The sequence below is a fragment of the Lissotriton helveticus genome, chromosome 7 (assembly GCF_964261635.1).
Source record: "Lissotriton helveticus chromosome 7, aLisHel1.1, whole genome shotgun sequence".
In the NCBI taxonomy this organism is placed as follows: domain Eukaryota; kingdom Metazoa; phylum Chordata; class Amphibia; order Caudata; family Salamandridae; genus Lissotriton; species Lissotriton helveticus.
In genome coordinates this window covers 1,361,351,840-1,361,367,931 of record NC_136068.1, presented here as the reverse complement: position 1 = coordinate 1,361,367,931, position 16,092 = coordinate 1,361,351,840, and the positions used below count along the sequence as shown (strand labels likewise).

Below are 16,092 nucleotides of genomic sequence, written 5' to 3'. Positions count from 1 at the left end.
TGTTAGATGGCTGCAGGCACATCGATTATGCGGAGTACCACTTAACCAATCCAAGCAATGAAGAAAGAAGAAGTGATGTAAAAACAACTAAATGGTAAAGAACCTGATTGAGAAAAATTTATTTCTTTTTAACATAATTAATATAACTTCAAAAGACTGTTCAGTCATCCGAATACTAGTCCATAAACACCCTATTGAAGCTGGTGTGCAGAATCGTAGCTGCCTTCTTAGCTCAGGAAACAACTCTTTACTCCTTGCACGCCGGGGATACCTTGGAACTGTAAGTGCAATGCGCTTTTTGGGTCTCGCTGGCAAAATGCATCCGCAAGGATGCATGTGTCCAGCTGGAGACCTATAGCGATCAGTCTGGGGGGAAGGAGGACAAGAGGGTGCACAAGCTTTTTCAGGCTGGATTCGTGTGCGCGAACGCGCACGTTCCGTCCTGCGCCGCCCTCCCATACTCCCAGCCTAACGCGCATGCATGCACACAGACAGACACACACACACACACACGCGCGCGCACACGCACTTACACAGACACGCAGCACCCAGACAGGCAACCCCCTCCTCCTCCCCCACAGTCACACACACAGACTCCAAGACGCACGCACGCACGCTCACACACATACACAGCCCGCCGCCGCGCGCGCGCACACACACATGCCCCCCCGCCCTCGCAGGCCAGCCACAAAGCCCCACTCACCGGCAGCAGGACTCTTCCTCCCTTCTTCGGCACCGGGGCGCAGGGTAGGCTCCTGCCTGCTCCGGTGCTGCAAACAATCGCGGCTCTTCCGGCTCTTCCGTGGGAGGCGGGGTAGGCTCCCGCCCTCCTACTTCCTGTTTCCGGTTGTCCCGCCTGGCCTGCCTGACTTCCGGGTCGCAGGCCGGCGGCGTAGCGCGGTTGCGCTTCTGGGATGCCATGTAAGTTATGTAAATACAAAACATATTGCATTACAAATGCTATAGGTATCACATTTGCGAAAGTTATAACTATTGGCATTGTAAATGACAAAGCTATTAATTTAGCTATTTAAAAAAAAAAACATAAATAAAAACATTGCCATTTACAATACCAATAGCTCAAACTTTCCTAATGCGAGACCCATTGCATTGCAAATGCTTGTTCTCGTAGTTTCAGCGCCATTGTGTGCTGGAAGTAAGCCGGACATGTAACGATAGGAGGCAGGAAGTGTTTTCTTTTGCTGCGTTCGTCGGCTTCTTTCTTCCGGTGCTGGCATCCCGCGCTGCAATCATGTCCGCGTTCGAACAGCTTCGAGCCAATGTGGGCAAACTTCTAAAAGGCATCACCAGGTATAATCCTGAAAACCTGGCCACTCTAGAGCGTTATGTGGATACCCAGGCCAAAGAAAATGCCTATGATCTAGAAGCCTATCTAGCAGTACTCAAGCTGTATCAGTTCAACCCTGCTTACTTCCAGACGTCTGTAACAGCTCAGATCCTATTGAAAGCCTTGACAAAGCTCCCTCACACTGACTTTACGCTCTGAAAGTGTATGATCGATCAGGCACATCAAGAAGAAAGGCCAATCAGACAGATCTTGGACCTTGGAGACCTTCTGGGGACCTGCCATTTCCAATCGTTTTGGCACGCCCTAGATGAGAACCTGGACCTGCTGGATGGGATTACATGCTCTGAAGATTCAGTTAGAAAATGTATTTGCCACGTTGTGGGAATCACATTCCAGCACATTGACCGATGGCTGCTGGTTGAAATGCTTGGTGATCTAACAGAGCCACAGCTACGAGGGTGGATGACCAAGTATGGGTGGGTGGAAAGTGAGCCAGGCAAGATCTTTCTTTGCAACCAGGAGAACATTAAGCCCAAGAACATTGTGGAGAAGATAGATTTTGACAGTGTATCCAGTATCATGGCTTCCTCGCAGTGACAAATCATTCCAAAAGAAGGCATCTTGTTTCAATGAGCAATATTTTTATACCATCTCTCCAGCTAGTCAATACAATCTATTTAAACAAGGGGGGAACAAAACTTCAAAAGACTGTTTTTCTGAATGAAAATAGCTATCACAAATCATATTACAATGCAGAAATTAATTACAGCAGTATATGTGCCTAAATACACACAGTAGTAGAATAATCCAGTGGAAAACAAATGCGAAATACATTTACCAAAATGTTAGAGCAGAGGTCTTCAAACCTTTTTGCTTTGAGCCTTCCCCTTCACCAAGATAAATGTTTTGAATTCAGACCCCCTCCAAAAGTTTATGTCAAGATTTGGAGGAGCTGGAGGGGCAGAGCTGAGTGCAGGGCACTGGACTTGTGATATCATATCAGTGGTACTTTTTCTGTAGCTTTTAATCCAAACTAAGGCCCCTATTTAGAGTATTACAGATGCGTTACTCTTCACAAATGTGACAAATACCCCATAATCCGTATTACAAGTGCCATAGGTTATAATACGGCAGACAGGATATATAACACATTTGTGATGGAGTAACCTTCACCCGAACTTGTACTTAACCCGAAGTGTGGGACTTATAAAAGAGTAAACGCACCAAGCAAATACAATAATTACTGCTCTCCATAATTGGGATGGTGTCATTCCTCCCCATTTCTGGACCCCGGTGCAACAGCACTTGCTGCACTAATGATAGCTGCAGACCAGAGTAGCAGGCTCCCTCCTCTGCCTTTTTTTTACCCCTCCCCAGCGTTCCTAGCCATCACTCCAATCTCAAAGCAAGCTCTCGGACCCCTTCAGAAACAATTAGCTCACACATGTTGAACCACCTCTCTGTAGAAGCGTGCCCTCAGCTGTAATTCTAGAAAGGAATATGAGACCCTACGCCCCTTTTGTAACGTAAGATAGTCCCAACTTTGAAGCGGTGGGCCCATCACACCTGTGGGCCTCAGTGCTCTTGCAACTGCTTCACTAATGATAGCTACTTCCTTGCAAACGGGCTGTATCCTCTGCCCTTTGTTAAAAACCTAGGACCTGTCTTGCCCCATCCCCCTCCAAGCTATTTCTCTGATGCCCAAGCTAAGGTTTCTCTTCCTCATCAATATTTACTTCCCATAGGCCATTGCTCCAGACCAACAATGGTATTCCAGGGGTGCGCTGGACCTTAATGCAAGCAAGGAATGATTGTAAAAAAAGCCATAATTGGAGTTTAGTTGGCCGCTCACAACCCTGGGCGGAGCTGGGCTTGAGGATGCCATCTGTAAATAGTCACCAGTGTCTTTAAACCATGCATGCTCAGTGAACGCTGTACCAATAGCTCCAGGGTGAGTGGAAGCCAAGGATTCTTCATCAGTGGGAGATGGGGGGAGTTCATGGTTTTAGCACCATAATATTGTAGTAGTTTAAACCAGGCCCAGCTGGTAGCAGCAAGTGTATGTATATCGTTAGGATCACTGGGTAGGCCGTGGGGCATAAAGTGGACATAGGTAAGTGTGATAATTGGGCTCTTTCGGGCTTTAGGAACGATAGGCGGTAATCATGATGATAAACCATTAGTTAGTTATGAGGCGGATTAACTGGCTTTTCAAAATACCTTGGTTCTGAGTTTTCTATATATTCTCGGTAAAAACATTTAGAAACTGTTTCTTTTTTAAATTATTGATCAACAAAATATTGACAAAAGAATATTTTGTTGTCTATTATCTTTCAATAATAATCAATTCCAGTTTTGATTTCCAAACCAAGAGCTGACCAATTTAATACGTAAACCCTGCTTTTTTCTTAAAAAATTATTCTCTTAAAGAACGGCAATTTCACTCAAATGAGTTTAATACATCCTTATTTTTAACTCCGAGGGTATACGCCATCCAAATAGATTTTTTCAATTTAGTGTGAATAGCGTGCATAGTTTTCTACCCTTGAGCTAGTGTGCATAAATGCAAAAATGGACATTAATGTGCTAAAAATTCCACTCCTCAATAGTGAATACTTGCAGGAATAGATCCACAATCAGCAGCGTATTCCGGTAGAATATTAAAAACATTCCTAACCAGCTGCGTAGTATATAATGGGGCAGATTAAATCACTAAACTCAACTGTTCTTGTTTTTATATTCAAATGACTAGAGCATATTCTAGATCCTCGTTCACATGATGCCTGCTTGTACGGCTATCGGTTTCATAATTACTAATCTTGAAAAATGATTGTCTTAACAAAAGAAAGTTTACTCCAGTCAATTTAGTTAAAAGCATTTTTCTACTTTCCATGTTATTTTAGATTGGTGTGAATAACATCTATACTATTCCCACCTTAGACCAAATACACATTAGTTACACAAACGTCCCTTACTCTATTTTCATTGAGACCGATGATCAGCAATCTTGGAAAGAAATATAATGCTAAAGAATTGGATCCCTTGATTTTATGTAATACAATCACTCAGCGTTCACTGGTTGTTTCAGCTTCTTCACCGCAACCCATGAAAGAAATCGGAAAGACGGACTTCATGGGCTGGAAGGTATGCTAGTCCTCCATGAGAATAGGTATAATAGTGGCTCAATTATGTCATTTCAGTAGCTGGGAGTTGATGCATCAACGAATGGAACGTCTGTCCAGAGGAAAAATTTCTTTCTTTAAAAAAAATATGGTTTTATTGGTTTTAAGAAAAAACAGAAACAATAAGGAACAATTCGTGCCAGAGTTTCAGAATCATACATAAGGTCCCAATAAAGTACCAGGCAAAAGCAACTACAGAACTGGGTACATTCCTCATGTTAACCATTAAAGCGTCAGGGAGGACCAGACGGTGGAGAGGGCAGACTTGTAAATGAACCAATTCATCGTGTTCAAGCAGTTGGGATCAGACCAATATCTCTTCCGGTGTCCTCTGATCACTGCAGGACAGCCACATGTGGTGTTCCTCTGCCACCACCACACCATTAAATCTCTCAACCACTGAGCTACAAACAGCACCCTAGTGCCCAACCAAACAATAATCATGCGACGTTTCGCCAAAGAAAGACAGCTGAGCAAGCTTGTATAGAATTTTGCGTTCTCTACATCTATCTACCACGCCCAGCAGGCAGGCGATCGGCATTTAGAGAGGTTGTTTCCCCGGTGGCTGCCTCAGTTTCTGGTAACACTTGCCCCCAGAAGGTTTGGCCCTCAATGCTCTCCCATGCTAAATACAAAAAGGTAGCACCCACCACTCCACAGCACTCCCATTTAGCCCTCTAGAGGGATCCATTCTATTTACTGTGAAATGTGTCATGTAGGTATGGTGTAAAAAATTTAAATGGAATAGCTTGAATCTATTATTATTGGACACTGTGCGCCCCAAAGTTGCGAGCAAGCCCAATAGGTGTCCGTAATGGGCTCTCCTACTCATACTCCCAGGCTTTTATCACTGTTTACGACTTCTTAAGCATGTCGAACCTCAGGGTCGCCCAACCCAATTAGTCCACTAATCTCCTCCAAAGGCTGCGGCACCGCTGGAAAATTATTCGCAACATTCTCCAGTTTGGCGTAATGTTAAAAATGATCCCTGCCACCCGGAATTCACCCCTCTCTCTATTGTTCCATGGATATGTCGGCATCTATTACACGAAAGGGCATGAGATCCAACAGTTGCGGTTCTCTGTTAAAGGGAGCTCTACAGATAACTTTCCGGACCACCTTCTCAATGATCTCAGCTATAACCTTAACTAGATATGGCAGTGGGTGATATGAACTGCTCCCTCGCTTCAACAACTACAGCAAAGTATCCCTCCCAATCCTATCCCCAAGCAGCTACTTATTCCAGTTTGGCTCCAAATACGCTGCATAGTAATAATACTGGATATCTGGGACAGCCTATCCTCCATTCTCCATGTCCCTTGTGGGCACTGCCAATGCTACCCGACTGCGCTTCCCAGCCCAAATCAGGGAAGCCACCAGATAATCCAGTCTGCAAAAAAACCTGGCTTCAAGCGGGAAAAGTGAGTACAAGGTACAGGCAACGCTGGAGAAAGGCCATCTTTACTATGGCTGCTCTACCCATCACAGAAAGAGAGAGTTTGTTCCAGAACTTGATCGAAGTCTCAAGTCCACGCACAAAACTGTCTACATTTCTGACCTTGTGCTCTGCCTCCGTGTGCATGAACCCCCGCCCCCTCCTCGCTTAAAGAAAAACCTCCAATAATTTCACCTTTAGCACAGTAGAGTAAGTCTGATAAAACTCCATGGAAATCCATTCCAAGCTAGAGCTTTGGATCTATGGAGCGCTTTTATGGCGGTACCTAGCTCCTCCAGGGTGACTTCCTCCTCCAAATCTTGCTGCAACTGTGGTAGGTATTGTGTATCCTGGAGTGGCAGGTGTACTCGTGCCCCACCGGGTGAAGCATCCGCCAGCCATCCAGATAACTGAAGTTACTCATCACTGCCTAGAGGGAGTCTACCATTAAAAGTTTTGTACCCTCCCCCCTAGGTCGTAACAGATCCATCTCACAATCCAAAATGCAAATAAAATCACCTGCCCAGTATATGGGTGAACCCACACTACCCTCCAACAGGTCCTGGAGGTCAACATAGAAGTGCTGGGCGTCGACATTAGGGGCATATGAGTTTAGTATAGTAGTATCCTTGCCATCCAGCCCAAAGGAAAAGTTAGAAGATGTCAGGAGGCTTTACATGAGGATATGATCACTTTGAATCTTTCGATTAGACTGCCAAAGGAAGCATAACATGTGCTGGCACCTGAGTACATGCATGCAATCTCTATGAGAAGGTCACTGTGGCTAAACTTACCACATGCTAAGCAATTTCTTTAGATCTTATTTTCTTTCCGGCTCTTCTCTCTTTGGTTCTGTAGCTGATAATGGGATCTAAGATTTAAAACCGGGTTTTAGATCTTTTGATAGGTGTGCCTTCAAAATATTTCGAAGCTACCCTGGTACAAGCGAAGAGCTCCAGGAAAAGCCCAACATTAGCTAAATACTTTTACTAGTAAAAGCAACAACTTTAGCACCTTCAAATACAGCAGCAAATGTGAGTGGTAAAACATCTACCACGTGTTAAAGCATTTTTAGTACTCGTGCTAAAGAGTACTGTATATGCTGGGAGTTCTGTCCGAGTGTGGGTCCTCTCATTGATAGATACACTAATCATATTGCAGGCTTCCTCAGGAAACCATAATCGGTGAAACCACGGACGAGACCTTCTCACCAATATGTGACTTAAAAAAGGCTCCTCCCCCCAGGACCATATGCGAGAGTACTAAAAATGCTTTAACACGTGGTAGATGGTTTACCACTCACTTCTTCACGTCACTCACTTTATTTGAGAGGTCCTGAAGAAAGCCCCAATATATTTTTTAATGGGTTGAAACATGTCGACTATCAAAGGGTAATAACAGGCTACACATAGTATCCGCAGCTTATTATCCACTCTCTTGTTTTTAAACATACCCAGGATCACCAGGAATAAATTAATAGGTAGAATCCTGGAGGTATTTTTACAATTACACTCACTTCATCACATTCACTCACACCTCAACCCGTGCCACTGTAAACAGGTGTTGCAGCACAGCTGAGTAGCATTCGGCTACTCAGCTGGGACCCGATGATGAAGCATGACACCAACTATGTTGGTGTGCGAGGGTTTTCTTAACAAACCTTTGAGGTGCTAGACACTCTAGTGTCAGACAGTCATTTAATGTGGCCGTCTTAGTTGGTTTATAATTACATTTAGGGACAAGGACGGCCGTCCACCTGTCCTAGCTCTCCCCCTATTGGTTTTCTGAGGAATATCTGGGAGCAAAATTTGATAGAACTTGGGCCCTTTTCTGTGAAGGACTTTCTAATTGTATTGTAATTGCATTTGTATAGCGCTTACTACCCCTGACTAGGCGGCGAAGCGCTTTTTCGGCAAGTAGCACACTACTCCCGGACCCATAGAGGATTAGTGTTGAATTAGTATAGTGAAACATGCAAGTAAATTTTAAGTGATGGACATGTTAGTCAGTTATTTGGATTCGGAAGGATAGCAGAAGAATAGAAGAGGAAAGAAGGTTTGTATTTATATAGCGCTTCTAACCCCTGATGGGGTGTTGAAGCGCTTTTTCTGGCGAGTAGCACGCTACTCCGGAACCCATAAAGCATTAGTGATAAATTAGGATGGCGAAATATGAAAGTAATTTGAGTGGTGGATATTAGTCAGTTATTTGGAGTGAGAAGGATAGCGGAGGGATAGAAGGGAAAGAAAGGTTTGCATTCATATAGCACCTGTTACCCCTGATTGGGTGTTGAAGCGCTTTTCTGGCGAGTAGCAGGTTACCTATAACCTATAAATGATTAGTGTCGAAAACTAGTATAGTGAAATATGAAGTAATTTGAGCGGTGGATATGTTAGTCAGTTATTTGGATTGAGAAGGGTTGGAGAGGGGTAAAAAAGGAAAAAAGGTTTGCATTTATATAGCGCTTGTAACCCTGATGAGATGTTGAAATGCTTTGTTGGCGAGAAGCGCGCTACTCTGGAACCAATAAAGGATTAGTGTTGAATTAGTATAGTGGAATATGGAATTAGAGAAGTGAACATGTTAGTCTGTTATTTTGATTGAAAAGGATAGTGGAGGGATAGAAGAGTAAAGGATTTCTTTTTTTAGGTTATAGCATTAGAAAGAGGCTTTTGGATGAGTAAAAAGGGTTTTTGGAGGGGAAGAGTTTAGAAAGGTTTGTTTTGGGGGATCGGTATAGTCAAAGATGTGTCCGATGGTGCAAGGAGGGGTAGAGTAGGAGAGATGGTACCATCAAGTGTATACACTATTCCACAGGTAACCAGTGAAGAGCATGCCGAGAGTTTAAAAATGTTTTCTAGCAGCATGATTTTTTAAACCATTGTAGATGTTATAGAGAATTAGATGGAAGTCCTAAGTAACAAATATTAGCAATGTCTAGTCTAGAATTATTAGCCAAATTGAACAACATGGCTTAGTATTCCTCACGGATGAATGGCAAAATCTTACTCATATTGGAGAATAGACTATGGCCTGCAACTTTACTTGTAGAAAGCAAGACCTAACAACTGAATTAATTTGTAGAACTAGGCTTAAATCACTATCAATAATTAAGAAGACTCTTCATCCTTGCTGTTGTTAAAGTAATATCCCCAAGCTTCTGAGTCATAGAGATCGAGACCACGTTACTTTCCCCAGCAACAGAATCTCCATTCGTTTTAGGTAATTGCTGTTCCTCTAATGCAATACTGATGAAAAAGGCATCCCGTCAACACTTTCAGTAGCTTCTGTAATAGTCTTTCAAGCCTTAGAATTAACAGAGTGTCATCCACATAAAAGATGATGCAGACACCAAAACGTTTGTGGAGTCTCGCTAGCGAATGAATGTGCGTGTTAATCAGGATAGGTGAGAGGGCCAAGCCTCGTGAACTCCTCAACTTATGGTAGTCTTTTGGAAACAATATGAATGTAACATTAACGTAAATGTTGTGTTGTCTACTAAGGTCCTGTACCAGTTTCGAGCACGTCATCTTATTCCTACCTCTTCATGTCACTCAATCAAAGTGATGTGATCAACCCTGCAAAAGACAGCAGACAGACTGAGTATTTCATTGGTCCACATCAGTTCTTAAAAAATCAGTAACTGATTGGACAGCACATTGGCGTAACAAAACGTGAGCCCCCCATCCCCTTGCAAGATATGCTTTAGGGACCCCTCGTACTCATATCAGTAGAGGCTGAGGTGTCCCCTTCCAGTATGGGTAAGCCTGAGGGCCCCGCCCCACACTGCGAGTACTGCGAGGGCCTTTGTTACGCCCCTTGGAGAGCAGCTGAACTCGGCTATGAAACCCATTTGACTAATCATCAAGTAGTATATGCTCCTCTAAACTTCGGGCTAGCCATTGAACAAGAAAATGTTCCCCCAACTACACAGCTACTGGAAAAAGATAACTGGATTTATAATTTACAACTTACTCTGGATCCAACTACATATATCTTCCAATCCCGAGCTACTGCCCCACCAATAAAAAGAGAGTTAAGGATGGAAAAAAATAGGAGGAGCAGTAACCAAAGTCAGCTCTTTTAAAGTTCTAACAGTGCAGATATCATCTGTTGAACCACTTTTCAGGGCCTAAATATGTCCCTTCACTCAAGGAAGTGAACAACTCGATTATCTTCTTAAGTGACGTTAGCAGGGACAACAATCTCTTGATTTACTTTCTGACTATCTGAACTCATGGAAGCATGAATAGTCTCAAACTTATTGCTAAAATAACTGGCCTGCCGATCATAAATTGTTTGTGAATTAGCAATAGATGGAACCATACAGCTTGGTTTTGTAAAGTTAGATACTGTCTGAAATAGTTACCTAGCGAAGTTGGCAAAAAATGAAGTAACCTGGTAGGAGTTTTTTTCTCTAAGAAGCAGCTGTTTGTATTTTCCCAGTTGATTTTTATAGCCTGTCTAGTTTGGTTTCAATAGGATCTTCTCCACATTCCTTTCTACCTTGCTTTTAGTCCGTCCAATCTAATATCTATTTATTTATTGTAGAGAGAACCTGGACCAAGAGCAGTAGAGTGGTTTACATGAGCACCAGAATGTGTTACACTTTTTTAAGCACTGGATATTAAGTGATATGCCCATAATCACAGGATTTTGAGTCTAGGATGAGATTAAAACCTGGTGGCACAGTTCTAAATTTGAGTGAAAGAGAGTGGATCAGCACACCTAGTAAAGTACTGGTAATCCTATATTATCACTAAATTAGCAATCTTAGCGTGCTTCTGAATGTGAGGGATAGTGCCACCTCCCTACCAAGTGCTAAAAGTATATATATGAGGCCAAGGAAAACCCTGGTCTAACAGATGCACAGCTTGTAGGCTATATGCCTTTTCAAAAATTATCTTTGTTACAAAATCATGTGAGTTGAATGTATGGTCACATTTTATTTAAAGCTCAAAATTATTCATACTGATAAACAAACATATTCAAAACATTACTTGAAATGCATTGTTTTTTGCAAACAAGTATTATTTATACTTCAAACTGAAAAAACGTTCTTGAAATCAATTCAATGATAGACACATATTTTGCTTTACATTACTAAACAAACTAAACATTGTGAACTATTGTGCGTTTAACCCAATGCATTTCGGGTTCAAACTGAACCCTTCTTCAGGGGATGCACAGTTCAAGAATATACAATGCAAGCCTTGAGATGATGCAGTTTCGATTTCGAAGTTTCTACGGGACCTAGAAAAACAGAAACACATGAACATGTCTCCAATACTTACATTTATGACATATTAACACCAGAGGAAACAAACAGGCTAGAGAGCCACGGGAGAAAATACCTTCACACGTGTGTAAAAACAACAGACAGTCTGTTGTTTTTACACACGTGTGAAGGTATTTTCTCCCGTGTTAATATGTCATAAATGTAAGTATTGGAGACATGTTCATGTGTTGCTGTTTTTCTAGGTCCCGTAGAAACTTCGAAATCGAAACTGCATCATCTCAAGGCTTGCATTGTATATTCTTGAACTGTGCATCCCCTGAAGAAGGGTTCAGTTTGAACCCGAAATGCATTGGGTTAAACGCACAATAGTTTAACAATGTTTAGTTTTTTTAGTAATGTAAAGCAAAATATGTGTCTATCATCGAATTGATTTCAAGAACGTTTTTTCAGTTTGAAGTATAAATAATACTTGTTTGCAAAAAAACAATGCATTTCAAGTAATGTTTTGATTATGTTTGTTTATCAGTATGAATAATTTTGAGCTTTAAATAAAATGTGACCATACATTCAACTCACATGATTTTGTAACAAAGATAATTTTTGAAAAGGCATATAGCCTACAAGCTGTGCATCTGTTAGACCAGGGTTTTCCTTGGCCTCATATATATACAGTTCTAAATTTGGCAGCTCTAGCCGCAACTACACATCTCCTCCCCTTAGTGAGCCATAGATTATTTCTTAGTTTTGAATGGCTACGAGTTAATTTGATCGAAAGTATCATACAGATTGCTATAAAAATAACCATATACATAACCCATATTTCGTGAATAGTCCCCTGGCGCCCAGAGATTATTAAACAGCTCACTTGCCTTAGTAGTATCTATCTTGTTCTAAACTCTCATAGATGTCCGTTTACTATCAATACTATCAGATATGCTCCATTTTTGGCTAGTCCACTCACAAAAAGGGTGATACGGTAGTGATGAGTCCATGTCATTGGCTGATATTTATTTACCTTAACTGTACCTCCTGGAGCAAACTTTTAATCAACAGTATGCCCTGCTGTATTTGAGGGTTGATTTACTTCCTGTAAAAGTTCTAAATTGCCCATATCTGCATGTACATTAAAGTCACCTAAAACTATTTCTTTGTCACCCTTCACAAGCCTACTAATTCTGCTAACTTTTCCAGATACTCGACTGTGGCAGATAGAGGCAAATAGTTAAGCACAGAAATGAATGGGTAAGTTCTCCATTGCTGAACATAGAGTAATTAGGACCTCGTAAACAGAAGGGCAGAATTCCCCTATGACAGAAACCTTAAAAATATTGTTTAAACTTGTAAGTGTGGTCGTTGGTCAACGACAGACGCTAGCACTCTCTCCCCAGTTCATCTGTCAACCTTTAGCTGACGCTGCAGAGGGCATTAAAGGACCCTCGGGTGATTGCAACAGAGGGTTTCCTTTTGTTTTTACCTTTGAAGTGAGGCTGCTTTTTCGACCTGGCGAAAAGCTGCGCAAGCAGCGGTTCGCGCAGGCGAAATCTTTTGTGAAGAGTATGGTGCTTTGTTACGCCTCTCACTTCCATTGGCTACCTCCATAAATGGAGGCTAGCCATTGGAAGTGAGATCTGCCTGTCATCGTTCGAGGCGATTCGTGGGCGTTTCGGCGATGTTTTTCTCATCCTGCCTCTTTTCTGACGTCATGTGGCTGTGGGCGTTTATTTTTTTTTTCTCCCGTGATGTTTTCGTCTTTTTGGAAGTGTTTTTAGCCGGAGTGGTCGACGAGATTTACGTTGCCAGGAAGTTGTTGTGATTTCCGATCAGGTAAGCAGCATTTTGTTTATACTTTTGCTCCGTGTTCCGTCTTATGTCGTCTCCCCTTTGTGTGTCTCGTTGCTCTCGTGTTCAAGTTAAAGGTAAGTGCTAGGGAGTGCAGAGTGCTAGGGAGTGCTAGGGAGTGCTAGGGAGTGCAGGGTGTGCAGAGTGCTAGGGAGTGCAGAGTGCTAGGGAGTGCAGAGTGCTAGGGAGTGCAGAGTGCTAGGGAGTGCTAGGGAGTGCAGAGTGCTAGGGAGTGCAAGGGAGTGCAGAGTGCTAGGGAGTGCTAGGGAGTGTAGAGTGCTAGGGAGTGTAGAGTGCTAGGGAGTGTAGAGTGCTAGGGAGTGCAAGGGAGTGCAGAGTGCTAGGGAGTGCAGAGTGCTAGGGAGTGCAGAGTGCATAGGGAGTGCAGAGTGCATAGGGAGTGCAGAGTGCATAGGGAGTGCAGGGTGCATAGGGAGTGCATAGGGAGTGCATAGGGAGTGCAGAGTGCATAGGGAGTGCAGAGTGCATAGGGAGTGCAGGGTGCATAGGGAGTGCAGGGTGCATAGGGAGTGCAGGGTGCATAGGCAGTGCAGAGTGCATAGGGAGTGCATAGAGAGTGCATAGGGAGTGCAGAGTGCATAGGGAGTGCAGAGTGCATAGGGAGTGAAGAGTGCATAGGGAGTGAAGAGTGCATAGGGAGTGCGGAGTGCATAGGGAGTGCAGGGTGCATAGGGAGTGCATAGGGAGTGCAGAGTGCATAGGGAGTGCGGAGTGCATAGGGAGTGCAGAGTGCATAGGGAGTGCAGAGTGCATAGGGAGTTCAGGGTGCATAGGGAGTGCAGAGTGCATAGGGAGTGCAAGGGAGTGCATAGGGAGTGCAGAGTGCATAGGGAGTGCAGGGTGCATAGGGAGTGCAGGGTGCATAGGGAGTGCAGGGTGCATAGGGAGTGCAGAGTGCATAGGGAGTGCATAGGGAGTGCAGAGTGCATAGGGAGTGCAGAGTGCATAGGGAGTGCAGGGTGCATAGGGAGTGCAGGGTGCATAGGGAGTGCAGGGTGCATAGGGAGTGCAGAGTGCATAGGGAGTGCAGAGTGCATAGGGAGTGCAGAGTGCATAGGGAGTGCAGAGTGCATGGGGAGTGCAGAGTGCATAGGGAGTGCAGGGTGCATAGGGAGTGCATAGGGAGTGCAGAGTGCATAGGGAGTGCAGAGTGCATAGGGAGTGCAGAGTGCATAGTGCATAGGGAGTGCATAGTGCATAGGGAGTGTGTTAGACGGGGACTCTGAGGGTCGGCCGAATACTGAGGGAGAGGTCCCCGAGGAGGACCGTCTCCGGCGATCGTACAGACAAGGCACCTCCCTCCCCACAAATAGGCACCACACCAGGTCGAGTTCAATACTTTATATAAGGTTCGTAAGGCAAGGATATTGGCGATACAGGATATCTCGGACCTGAGGGTCCTCTCACTTCTAGTCTCTGTAGGGAAAAGGGGGTAGCGGGACAGTCTTGGTACCGGGTCGGTACAGGGGGTGGCAAAAGGCGAGCTCACAATCCTCGAGCTGGAGAGTCTGTGAGTCGGGCCGCGGCAGCGCCAGCAGGCCAAGGCGATGGTTTCACGAGGCAGAGGGCCGCGGCAGCGCCAGCAGGCCAAGACGATGGTTTCACGAGGCAGAGGGCCGCGGCAGCGCCAGCAGGCCAAGACGATGGTTTCACGAGGCAGAGGGCCGCGGCAGCGCCAGCAGGCCAGTCACGGATGAGTTCTTCTCGGGTCTCTCGACTCCAGGATACAACTCCCTTCCTGGTCTGGCCCTGCCTCAGTTATAGGTCTGGTCCCCTTTGATGTCCGGACCCTCGCGCCTGGGGGCCGGGAGGTCCGGGATGAGGGAGTCCAGACACCCAGCAGGGGGGTGGAGCCAGCGCCCAGGGCGGCCCGGGGTGATCGACACCTGGCGGAGGAGAGCCGTTGACGATTCCTTCTCCCATTGACTCGCCAAGTCGTCACTCTGCCTCCTGGGCGGAGGTTGGTGCCTCGATGTCGGGGCCGGCCGGGCCCAGGGTTAGGGTCGAGTTGAGGCCACGCGGCCTCGTGCTGTAGTACCCAAAATGGCGGCTGGGCCGAGGCCGGGGTGTGGATGGTGCCCCGGGCCAGCTGGGTCCGGAGCTGGTGTCTTGTGGTGGAGGGATTGCAGGGTACTTCGGGTGGTCGCCGGGGACTCTGGTTGGGGATTCAGGGAGAGCCAGGGTCCGGGTCCCGTTGCGGGGAGGGGGGGCAGCCCGACCATGCGGCCTGTCCAACATGCGTCCCCCCCAGCTGAAGGCGGGGAGAGTCAGCCATCTTCCTGGGGACTCTCCTCGCTGAGGCGGAAAAAGCGTGACAGGCCGTCGGCGTTGGCGTGGTCCTGGCCTGGACGATGTTCCACCGTGAAGTCCATCCCCTGCAGGGAGATGGACCAGCGCAACAGCTTCGGGTTCTCCCCCCGCATTTGCATCAGCCATTGCAGGGGTCGGTGGTCTGTTTGCACCCGGAAGGGGGTGCCGAAGAGGTAGGGCCGGAGCTTCTTGAGTGCCCAGACTACGGCGAAGGCCTCCCTCTCAATGGTGCTCCAGCGCTGTTCTCGGGGCAGTAGGCGTCTGCTGATGAAGGCCACGGGTTGGTCGACCCCTTCGGGGTTGAGTTGGGAGAGGACGGCCCCCACACCATGATCGGAGGCGTCCGTCTGCACAATGAATTCCCGGCTGTAGTCGGGAGCCTGGAGCACGGGGGCCGTGCACATGGCGGTCTTTAATTTCTCGAAGGCCGATTGGCAGTCCGGGGTCCAGTTGACTGTTTTGGGGCTCTTCTTGGAGGTGAGCTCTGTGAGGGGCCCCACGATGCTGCCATAGTCCTTCACGAACCGCCGGTAGTATCCGGTGAGCCCCAGGAAGGCCCGGACCTCCGTTTGGGTCGTAGGGGGTTGCCAGGCCTGGATGGCGGCAATCTTGAGCTGGAGAGGGGCCACCAGCCCGCTTCCCACTTGGTGTCCCAGGTAGGTCACGGACCCTTGGCCAACCTGGCACTTGCTGGCCTTGATGGTGAGGCCGGCTTGCTGGAGGGCGTGTAGAACCTCCCGCAGGTGGCGGAGGTGGT

General features: G+C 45.8%; 1 protein-coding gene and 1 pseudogene across 1 annotated transcript in view; both read left to right on the top strand.

The window, feature by feature from the left end:
* Positions 1-16,092, top strand: part of STX8 (syntaxin 8) — a 1,335,619-nt gene that overhangs the window by 578,726 nt on the left and 740,801 nt on the right. The gene's annotated exons all lie outside the window — the stretch shown is intronic.
* Positions 1,253-1,910, top strand: LOC144767409 (eukaryotic translation initiation factor 3 subunit K pseudogene; annotated as a pseudogene).